Source organism: Corvus brachyrhynchos, unplaced genomic scaffold (genome assembly GCF_000691975.1).
Source record: "Corvus brachyrhynchos isolate BGI_N302 unplaced genomic scaffold, ASM69197v1 scaffold1560, whole genome shotgun sequence".
Classification (NCBI taxonomy): Eukaryota; Metazoa; Chordata; class Aves; order Passeriformes; family Corvidae; genus Corvus; species Corvus brachyrhynchos.
Genome location: NW_008235946.1, coordinates 1 through 11,464, shown reverse-complemented (window position 1 = coordinate 11,464; position 11,464 = coordinate 1). Strand labels below are relative to the sequence as shown.

Sequence of the window (11,464 nt, the reverse complement as noted above, 5' to 3'; positions counted from 1 at the left end):
TTCCACTGAAGTTGATCTAGGGATATGTTGACATAATGTGAAAGCCTGTTAGTACTAAGTGCAGCATAGATTGTTGTTGTATTAGGGAATGTTGCCCCAACCAAAGGAAAGCCTCTAGCAGAATTCTCAGGCAGCTGGGAACATATCCAGCAATCAGTTAGATTAAAATTCTCAACAACACCTTTGAGCAATCGAAGGTATGTATTCTGGTCCCATGTGCCTGCCCCAATTACCAATGTTATCTGTATGTTGTGTTGATTTTTCGTAGTTGAAGGTGCAGAGGTCCTGTTCTTCTTGCCTCCGACTCTGGCTTTGGCACAGGTTTGGTCCTGGTATAATAGATCCAGGTCGGTTTTCCTTGTACTTTAATTGCTGTATGAGTGGTCAGCAGTGTCTGATAAGGTTCTTCCCATTTCTCCTGGAGTGGATCCCCTGAAAGAGACTTAACATAAACCCAATTCCCTGGTTTCACATTATGAAAGGCTTTATCAGGTGGTGGCAGTTGACAGTTAACAACTGTAGCGCATATTGATTGTAATTTTTGACCTAAATGTTTAGCAAAGCCATGGGCAGAGCCTGATAACAATATAAATTAGTTTCTTGACAAATTTTGGCTAATTGTTGCTTTATTAAGTGATTCATCTTTTCTACTTGTCCACTTGCCTGAGGCCTGTATGGTGTATGTAACTGCCAGTGTATGCCCAGTAGATGACTCACTCCCTGCACCACCTGGGCTACAAAGTGTGATCCTCTGTCAGAATTAATTTCTCTGGGTATCCCAAATCGTGGAATAATTTCTCGTATTAAAGCTTTAACAATTTCTCTAGCCTTGTTTGTTCTACAAGGGAAAGCTTCTGGCCAACCTGAGAAAGTGTCTGTGAGGACTAGAAGGTACTTGTATCCCCCCTTCCTAGGTAATTCAGAAAAGTCAATTTGCCACACATCCCCTGGTAAAACTCCTTTAGTGATAGTTCCTGTGCTTAGCCTAACCGTGGTATTAGGGTTGTTTTTAAGACAGATTTCACAAGTGGAAGTTATGTCCTCAATTGTTTCCTTTAATTTTGATGCTGTCACTTTGTCCTTCAAATGGTTATATAAAGCATCAACTCCCCAATGTGTCTTAGAATGTTTGCTTTGGATGAGTAATTTTAGCAGTTTTCTGGGTATTACAATGAGATCCTTTATTCTAGCCCACCCATCAGATCCTATTTGTCCCTTCCCTTCTTGTATCCAATTTAAATCATCAGTGTCATATGGTGGGGGTTTTTCACCCATAAGGATGTTGGAAGGGATTAGAGCAAGGGCTTGAATTTGATCCCCGCCAGCCACGGCCTTTGCTGTTTTGTCTGCCATAGCATTTCCCAGTTCAGGGATAGTGTTACCCTGGGAGTGTCCCTTACAATGCATTATAGCCTCTTTTGAAGGTTTTATCACTGCTTCCAGTAACTGCATGATTGCAGTAGCATGCTTGATTTGTTTCTTCTGTGAGGTCAATAAACTTCTTTCTTTCCAGATAGCCCCGTGAGCGTGTACCACCCCAAAAGCATACCTTGAATCAGTCCAAATGTTGATAGGTTTTCCTTCAGCTAACGCCAAGGCTTGAGTTAGGGCTATTCTTTCAGCTATACCTAAAACATGAGCCAAAAACCACCACAGCCAAAAACCCCCAAAACCAGAGAACCAACTTCTTCCTTCCCACAAAGCCACGCTCTGCCACTCTTGTCTAATACCAAGCTCTCTCCTCCAGCAACTTGGACACTGTTCACTCTTTCTAATAGACAATACCACTTTCAAATACATGTACACAAAACCCAAGCTCCACAACTGTTTCCACACTAGGCACAGGATTTCAAAAGGGAAATTAGCGTTGGGGCCTGGGTGTTCTCAATTCACTAACTAAAATCTTTCTCCTCTAAAATCTGCCCCCCTCCCTTTGGACAGTAAGGTTGAATTCCAAACCAACAGTTTATATGATTTATCCTCATTCACTGTTGCCAAACGCTTCGCTTTTCTCTGGCCGAGCCCGTCGCCAGGGTACGGAACCGCAGATAGACCTCCTCACTCGCTCCGCACTTTGACAGCACGTCTCATCCACTCTCACTCGCACAGCAGCAGAATAGCAACAGACAAAACACAAAGAGCCGTACAATAGCGCCTAACAGCGGGGTCCAACCCCTTAAAGGTACCTTTCACAGTGGGGTCCAACCCCGGGGGGTCCAACCCCTTTAAAAGTCAGGGTCCAACCCCTTAAAAGTACTTTTCCTCTTGCCCAGGACTAATTTTGGGAGACCCAGTCTTCCTCGGGACTTTCGACCCACCCTCAGGGACTCGAACCCTGGACCTGCAGGTATTTTGTGTTTCAAAGGAATAGCAAATACCTTAAATTGGTGCAGATGGTCCTTGTCTGCCCCCGCCGTGAGCCAAAGGACAGCTGAGCTCCCCCTGAAAATTCAGGGCCATAACTGGGAGGGTCTGCTTATCCCTGCATCAGGCAGCCGGGCAGAGTTAGGATCCCATCTGGAATCTAGTCAAATCACCACAAACTGGGCCAGGAGACACTTGAGAGACAGAGTCAGAGAAGTGGGTATTTGCTTTATTCGGCGCGCCGGCTGTGTGGGGATCGCTCCTCCAAACACACACACCCGGTGCTCTCTACAACACAGTATGATGGGCTAAATTATGAATATTCATCACATTCCTGGGGACAGCTGTGGTTATACAAATTATTTCTCAGAAGTCATTAATATCATTAGCATACGGCTCACGCATGCGCTGTGTGTCCTGGTGGTCGCGCTGAGGAAGACCTCTCCTCTTCCTCGGGGGTCTTTCTGATGAAGACCCGTAGTCTTCCTCACAGTGCACTTTTCACCTTTCTCCCTGGGCATGCGTAGTCCTTTGAGGAATGATTCAGCGGTCTCTGAGATGATCCTTGTGCCCTCTATCTTGACAAGACTAGGGCGAATTCGGCTTCTTAGGTTTTTGTAATTAACATCTTCTGTCTGAACTAACATTTGCTGTCTCCCAATTGTTAACTGTGTTTACATGAATTAGCTGTTGACTGCCCCTTCCTCAGTAGAATGGAGCAAGCAGTGCAACTTAAGCCGTTTAATGAGACATCCAGACCACCGAAGTATGCTGCAGCTGAATGGATCCAGTACTTGCTCAAAGCTGGTCAAAAGACAGCACCTCCTCATGGAGTTTGTGTGGCTTCCTCAAACACCTGCAGCAGTCTCATCACTGCACCCACCTGAAGACAGTGCCTCATTTTTAGCAAAACAGTCCCCTGTGTGTTTAGACATTAACCCTACCAGTTATCCAGGCAAAAAAAGCATTCTCTCTCCCTACCTGTTGGGTAGTGTAGCATAGCCTGGCATGAAATGTTACCAGTATTTATTGCCGAATGTCCAGGAAGCAAGAGGAACCCTCCCCACTGAGCTCCCACATGCAACAGCTTTTGATTTTTTCAAAGCCCTGAGGCTGAAATACCTTTGGGGATCACAAGTACAAAGGTGCTTGTTTAATCTTGGCAAGGGTAAAAAGACTTCTGGGGTGTTGGTTGTGCTCACCGTGAAGATAAATCAAGCCAGTGATTGAGAGATACAGAGAGCATGCACAACACATTGTCCTGAGGAAAATAACCTGACCTCTCCTCTAACTCAGCCATTCGATCAGTCTGCATTCCAGCTCCACCCAGGGCAGCACATGGCAGAAAACAGACCCGCCAGCCTTCCATCAAAGTGCCCAGCAGCTGTCTGCACTTCCTCTAAAACCTGGTGTCCTGGGGAGAGTAAAAGACAGAAAACAAAATTCTGCCATACCAGGTCAGTAGCTTCCAAACTTAGTTTCCCTTGGCTTTCACCTGGGCCCACACCCATGCAGCTCTTGTTCCTAGGTGACAACTACAGGACTTGTGTCCCTTTCCTTGCTCACATTTTAGCCACTTACCTGTGGGTAAAGAGCATCTCCTTCAAATTCAGGTCTGCTACCACAGGGGGAAGAACTTCCTCAGACCTGTCTCTACCACTTCTTGGCCTCTTCCTCCCCAAAACAGGAAAGGTCTCTTCTACCATCAATGAATCCTGCACCTGGACATACCTCAGCTAGCTGCAGAACAGTGACTGCACTCCTTACAAGACAGACACAGAGGATTCACTCCATTTTGCATGGCAGCTGGCAGAGGTTTAAAAAGGAGAGGCAAAATGGGCTTCAAAATACACACACAAAAACCAGCCTTAGGTTTCTTGTATGTAACACAAAGAAGAGCTCTGTCTACAGGCTGTAAGCAGCTAAAATCACAAGAGAAGGACGTTCTCAACCACAAGAGTGCGGTGGCCGGTGAACATACATTACAAGGGACAGAGTTTTCAGTAAGACAAGTCCCTAGTACCACAAGAACCACTTCATGTTAGGGTGACCAGAAAGGCTTCTCCCGGGATGCATTGTTCTGTTATGTTAATCTACCCCAATTTGGATTCCCCGGTTGGCTGTCAGCCTCTTCCCCTCATCACTCCCCCAGAGTTCTCCATTGGTCCCCATTCCCTGGTCCTGCCTTTCCCCTGCCCCCGGACAAAATTGTGAGTTTCAGGATCATGCTGGTATTTGCCTCTGCAACCTTTGACAGTGTGGAAGCAATAAATGCTCCTGGCAGAACGCACTCAAATGCCTTTCTCGACTCTTTGCTACGGACTATAATACTGAACCCACCCGTGCTTCTGTGGGAGCCGGGCAGGGACAGTATTACAAGAGCAGTTTCTCAGAGATGACCTGGCAGTTCTCCTCCCTCCTCCACACCTGTAACACATTTCAGTTTAGACTCGAGAGGTTGCTTGGTTTCTTTCAAGACTAAGTTTTGAAGTGCAAGACTTAGAAAGTCCAAGAAATGCAAGAAAATGGGGTGCTGTCAGGAAAGACAGTCCAGCTTTCTCTAGAGGAAGCTGGCTGCTGTTCATGTAACCTGAGAGAACATATCACGGTCAAAATAGGTTTGAATAAAAAATTAGAACAGCTTAATCTCGGCTCAGCAGTGGTCCTGACCCCACAGCCCTTCAAGCACAAGCTATGTAATGGTAGTTTGGTGGCAGAGTCCTCCCAGAGCAATTAGTCTAGTTGAGGATGTGAGTTCAACCCCAAGTTCTGTCTCACTCAAGCTTGTAAACTTAACCAGTTTCAGGGCCTGACCACAGATGCAATCTGCCAATGCATTCTCACCATTTTCTGGCTTATATGGTAGAACAGACAAATTCTTTTGTAACTTCACAGTAAAGGAACATCTCATCTTGCTGCAGTAAAGGGCTGTGGGATCCAGCAGTCTTAGTGATTAAAAGGGAACAAAGTTAATGATGGAAAAATGGCTCTGCTTTGTTTTGGATCACACTGAACCTAGGCTCCTTCAGGTACTGAAACGCCACCATCCACATTGCTGGAAAACAAAGGGAAAAGTCCAGGAAGGAAATGAGAGTCCAGACATGTTATCTAAGCCAAAGTAGAATCTTTATTTATGTAACTGAAAGTGATGACACTTGTAGTGCAATGACAAGCCCAAGTTTCTTTATCTCTACTTGGAAATGAACCATCTCCCTCAAAACATTTGTGCTTTGCTGTCATGTGCCTGTTCTACAGTCCCCAGACCATGTAATGCACACTTCACACTACTGAGGATAAGGAAGCTCCTCCTTGGAGTTCCACAGATAAGTTACTTCTTCATTTTGTAACTTGTGTGATATAAAGAATTCACTCAAAGCATCTTCACTTCAGTGTTTCCATATGCTGGATTTTTAAAGTCACATTAGTGTGACTCATTAATCTCACCACAATCTCATTAATTAATGATTAATCCTCACTTCTCCCCCATAAATAAGCGAAGTGCAGTGTTCTTAAACTATAACAGTCACTCCAAGCAGTTCATCACAGAAAAAAATTTTGCTAATAGAAAAAATGTGATTAAAAAGAACACAGAAAGGTATGGTCACTGAAACATAAAAAAAAATATACTGGCACTTTATGAAGGCACAACAGGAACTACCTCAGGCATCCAACCAACAGTCTTTGGTCACATCCAGAACAGAAGGGTCCCCATTTCAAAGGCAGCTTGATAGAAGAAAGACACCTATCAAGGAGCACAGGGTAGGTGACACTACAGCAAACACAGGTGCAACACTTCTCCCACCAGGCTCAGCACTCAGTGCAGAGGCCCACCCTGATAGCGAGTAGCAGATGGGATGTGTGGTGTGATGTGTCACAACTTGTGCTGTTGCAAGGTAGAAAACCAACAAGGTCGATTTTTCTGTGACAAAAACTTCCAGCACTTGGGGGTTTTTCTGTATTTACATTTCTTCTGATAGAAATAGGAAAGATCAAAGACCCAGAGCACAAGCAAGTGAAAGAAGTGGTGTGACTGGTGCGATCTCAAGGCACTGAGCACCCACAGTGTACAAGGGAGAATGTGGCTGCAAGCAGCTCTCCTTCACCCCAGTGCTACAGGTGGCCAGGGCCATCCTGAATCTACATTGCCTTGATTTCTGGCAGTTCCAGGGGGGGCCACCCCTGCCATTTATAGTATGACACCAGCTGCTTGGGCACTTCAGCCAGAACCATCTGGGAAAGTGCTTCCTGGGGAGCCTGAAAAGAGAATGGGGAGAATAAATCAGAAATACCACAGAGAACAGATTTGTTAGCCTAGTGAAAAGCTCTTTTAGAGAATTTGTAACACCTGTCATGATCATTCTGTTTTAAGAATTCCTTGCTACGGCTTTAGGAGCACTTCCAGTCAGTCTCGGTGAGCACTGCTGATGAAAACCACTTATTCTCACCTCAACTTCAGACTTACATAGTCTGAGTGCAAAACTGCCCCAGCCACTAGCAATGTCTCTTTATTTTGGGTTTTCATTTGAATCACTCAACCCAATTGACCATGCAAAGTGCATGAATGCCAATGCCAACAGTGGAATTCAGGGGGAGCTGGGGAGTGACTGGACTGCTTTCAACAGCAAGGAAGAATGATCTCAACTTCAATCACTCATGGGCCTCAACATCAGAGACTTGACAATATGATCTCAGTTCCTGCCTAAACGTTCGCATCCCAGGACAGAGAACATCCCCTTTAACCCTGCAATAGCCAAGAGATAGTATGTGAAATCAATTATACAATGAGGGCTCTCAAGAACTGCAAGACAGCAAGACACACAGCTTTGAACACAGAAGCCAAGATCTCAACTCTCACTGGGAACAAGCGGCACGGGCATACCCTCTGAGCATGCAGCTTGCTGCCTTGTCAAGACCAGGTCATTTTTAGGATGCATACATCCTGGCACTGGGACTCTTCTGAACTTAAAAACAACCTACATTTTTGAACTGTCGGAAAGGCACAAACTGGACAATGTCCCGTGCAGCTGGCTCTCCTGTCACAGATTTCAGAACACCGTTGTCTCCATCAAGGAACTCCATTGCTTTAAAATCGGCTTCACCAACACCAACAATGATGATGGACATGGGCAGCTTAGAGGCATTAACAATTGCTTGCCTAGTTTGGTCTAGATCAGTGATCTCTCCATCTGTGATGATCAGCAAGATAAAGTATTGCTGAAAAACATAAGAAAGCATCTAGTTAGGTATTTCAACACCAGAGCTCACATAACTGAAGGCAGATAGAGCACTCCTTTATGCTAAGAAAGAAATCAGATGTTGTTGTGGATGAGACAAAACCAGAACACTAAAGAAACTTATGTTCATGAGCATTTTTTCCTATGCCTAATGATTTTCATTGTGCACTTCCAATTTTCTCTGTACTAGAAAAAAGATAAAGGATTAAATTCAGTTTATAAAGAACAGTTACATCAATTGGCAAAAAGTACTAGAGATGAAAAGTATTACTAAGTCAACACAGCTGCATACAAAATTCACTGATGGGCACTGTCTTGCTGACTGATATTCAGAAAGGCTAGAGATATTTAATATCCCTGCAGTGTAACTCAAAAAGCCTTGGGTTTTTTTGTTATCAATAGTTTAAATTAGAAGCATTGGAAGTATTAGAAATCTCAAAACACAGCCGTGACAACATGAGACATTCCAGAGATAACACGAAGGGAAGGATACAGGAGCTTTTCCAGAAAGAAAGGAGTACCTCAAAGCAATGCCTTGGCATGGTAAAGTGTTTACAATTTATATCATTTTCCGAACTAAAGTTTAGTACCTGATTCTGAAATGAGCAGCTGCTGTTTTATAGCAACTACTTACAGACTTAAAATGAGGCAAACACAACAAAAATAAGAGAAAACTGAATTTCCAGTTCCAAAGCACAGTCAACACAAGAGTTACTATTGCTGTACCCAACTGCTGACAGATTCCTTATTTAAATAGTTAGCTTTAAATCTGAAAGAAAAAGTAGAGATATTTAACACATTATGAGAATTAGGAAGATTTCCCCAAAGTGCTGGGAAGGTTAAAAAATACCCTCAGAAATGTAAGAAATGGATCTCCTTAGTCCAAGTGCCTCACAGCGTGGGAAATATTTGATATACACACAAATATAAGATATACACACAAACATAAGTAGCACCAAAAATACTGACACAGCTAGGTGATAAAACAAATAACACAGTATATGTTTCTGATTGGCCTGTCAAAATGAAATCAGCTAAAATCTATCAGGACATCCAAGTCCTTCATCCTTAAGCAAAATGAATGAAGTTTAAAGAAATGAAATTGATTTTTAACAGCAACCACAGCCACAGCAGCACACAAATAAGCCCATGACCATAGAGGAGCACAGATGCTCTGCAATCAGCACACTGACTGAACAGTTCTCAGATGCCATGCCATTATGGTGGGACAGAAAGCCAAGCCCTCTGGTAGTTTCTTGGAGGCTTTTTCTCAACATTCTTGAGAGCAAAATTTTTTGGCACAACACTCTATTCTATGTGCATGCCCTAGAGGTGACAGAGCTTGGCAAGAGAGATTACAGTGAGGAAACTGTTGCCACAGTCCAACTGGTCGACCAGCCAACACAGCACCCCTGTAAAATGCAATGTAAGGACGATGCCAAACTGGGAGAGAAATAAATGTCACTTGAGCAATGAAACTAATGTGAGTGTCTACCCAGTATAGGTTCCTATCAGTATGTACCAAGAGAGCACTGACATGCTCTCTGTAGGCTGACAACAGACGACCAAACTTGGGATTCTAAGGAAGGAAGATGATGTCAATTTACTATTCCATTCTATTCAATCATAAACATGGAAAACAGAAACATCAACCCAAAGCAGATCCAGAGTAAAGGCCTTGCACTCACTGCAGCAGTTCCTTGTTGCAGTGAGTGTGCTGCAAACCTTGCCACGTGGTTTATAATAGGAGAGAAGTTGGTCGGCCCGTAGAGTTGGATCCGAGGCAGAATCTGGCGGTAGGCATCCACTATTCCTTGGATCCCTGCAACACAAGGAAGGAAAGCTGCCACAAGAGCCCACAATTCCTCCAGTCATTATTTTATAAGCATTACTAAACAGCATAGCCAAAGGACAACTCACACAGCTCCGAACTCCTGAAGGGCAAATAAGCAGCAGCATAACAGGAAATATGGGAAAACAGATGACGAAAACAGTGGACAGCTGCAGAGATCGGATTTGCACATTTCTTCCCCATTCTTCATTCTTCACATCAGTCTTTGTGCCTTTAACATCACAAAGCTCAGGATTCTAGCTTTTGAGTTGGCTGATGGAGAAGGCTTTAAACTAGGTTTGAATGGGGAAGGGGATAAGACCAGGCTTGGCAGACATGAGCCTAGGGCTGGCATGCCAGCATTGGGGGTGAAATCAAGAGCCCAGCTGAAGTTCATCTATACCCTGCTGACTTTGAAGTGTGTGAGTCTCACTGCAACACACTTGCACACTTATGGAGACAAGACAACGAGTCCTATGGTAATAAAAGCCAAAAGGGAAACAGCATAAAATTATCTCAAAGGAATTATGAGTGTTCCTCTAGGAAGGCAACACAGCCAACAGCCCAGCTGAGGTGCTTCACACCAATGCACAGAGCACAGGCAACAAACAGGAGGACCTGAAAGCCACCATGATGCTAGAAAGCTACAACCTTGTGCCATTATTGAAACTTGGTGGGACACCCATGGGAATCCCATGACTTGAGTACAGCTATTGATGGCTACAGGCTGTGAGGAAGGAACAGGCAAGGAAGGAGAGGTGGAGGGGCTGCCCTCTATGCCAAGAATAGGATTGAGTGTGAATATCTGTCTCTGAAGAACAGCCATGTGGGTAAAAATCAGTGTCCAAGGCAACAAAAGGAACTTCATGGTTTTGGGGTCTAATACAGGCTGCCTGATCAAGGGGAACCTGTTGATGAAGCCTTTCTGCTCCAGCTACAGGAGGCACTGTGCTTGCAGGCTCTTGTCCTGCTGGGGGACTTCAACTGTCCTGACATCTGCTGGGAAAGTAGCACAGTGAGCTGTAGGCAATCCTACAGGAGGAGGAGACTCCTGGAATGCATGAAGGATAACTTCTTGACCCAGGTAATCAACAGCCCTGCCAGAGAGGATGCATTACTGGATCTGTTGGTCACCAATGCAAGGCAGCTAATTGGGAACATCAAGATCAGAGGCAGCCTGGACTGCAGTGATCATGCATTGGTGGAATTGGCAGTCCTGAGGAATATGGGTCAGGTAAGAGTAAAGTTAGGCCACTGATGGTTAGGAAAGCAGACTTCCAGCTCTTCAGGGAGATAGTCAGTGGGATCCCCTAGGAGACTGCCCTTGGGGACAAGGGAGAAGAACAGAGCTTGGCAGATTTTTAAGGAAGCCTTCCATAGAACACAAGAGCTAGCAATCCCAGGAGCAAGAAATCAGCCAAAGAAGGCAAGAGACCAGCATAGCTGAGTAGGGAACTGCTAGTCAAACTAAAGGGAAAGAAGCAAATGCATAGATGGTTGAAGCTAAGGCAGGTCACCCAGGAAGGGTATAGAGATCAAGTTCGTTGTGTAGGGATGGCCAAGGTGGAGCTGGAACTGAACCTGGCAAGGTAGGCAAAGAGTAAAAGGAAGGGATTTTACAGGCCCATTAACCAGAAAAGTCAAAGGTGTTAGCCCCTGATCAACAATGCTGGAAAACTGGTAACAGCGGATGAGGAGGCTGAGGTACCCAACAGCTTTTTTGCCTCAGTCTCCAATGGCAAACTCTCTTTCCACACCTTGAGTGGATGAACAGCAGAATGAGGACTGGGGGAGCAAAGTCCCTCTCACTATCAGTAAAGATCAGGTGTGTGATCACTTCAGGTACCTGAATGTACTTAAGTGTATGGGAGCCAATGAGACGCATCCCAGACCCTGAGGAAATTGGCTGACAGAGTTGCCAAGCCACTCTCCATGATATTTGAAAACTCATGGCAGTCAGGTGAAGTCCCAGGTGACTCGGAAAGGGGAAACACTGTCCCTGTCTTTTAAAAGCGTAGAAAGGAGGACCCTGGGA

At 44.7% G+C, this 11,464-nt stretch overlaps 2 long non-coding RNA genes across 2 annotated transcripts; both read right to left on the bottom strand.

The window, feature by feature from the left end:
• Nucleotides 1-357: 357 nt before the first annotated feature.
• LOC108445078 lies at nt 358-2,744 on the bottom strand. The gene is made up of 2 exons (XR_001859825.1): nt 2,379-2,744; nt 358-432 (listed from the first exon to the last, which is right to left on the bottom strand). It is a non-coding gene; the product is annotated as an uncharacterized LOC108445078 (long non-coding RNA).
• Nucleotides 2,745-5,471: 2,727 nt separating this feature from the next.
• LOC108445075 lies at nt 5,472-11,455 on the bottom strand. The gene is made up of 3 exons (XR_001859822.1): nt 9,287-11,455; nt 7,342-7,578; nt 5,472-6,618 (listed from the first exon to the last, which is right to left on the bottom strand). It is a non-coding gene; the product is annotated as an uncharacterized LOC108445075 (long non-coding RNA).
• Between the last annotated feature and the right edge of the window lie 9 nt (nt 11,456-11,464).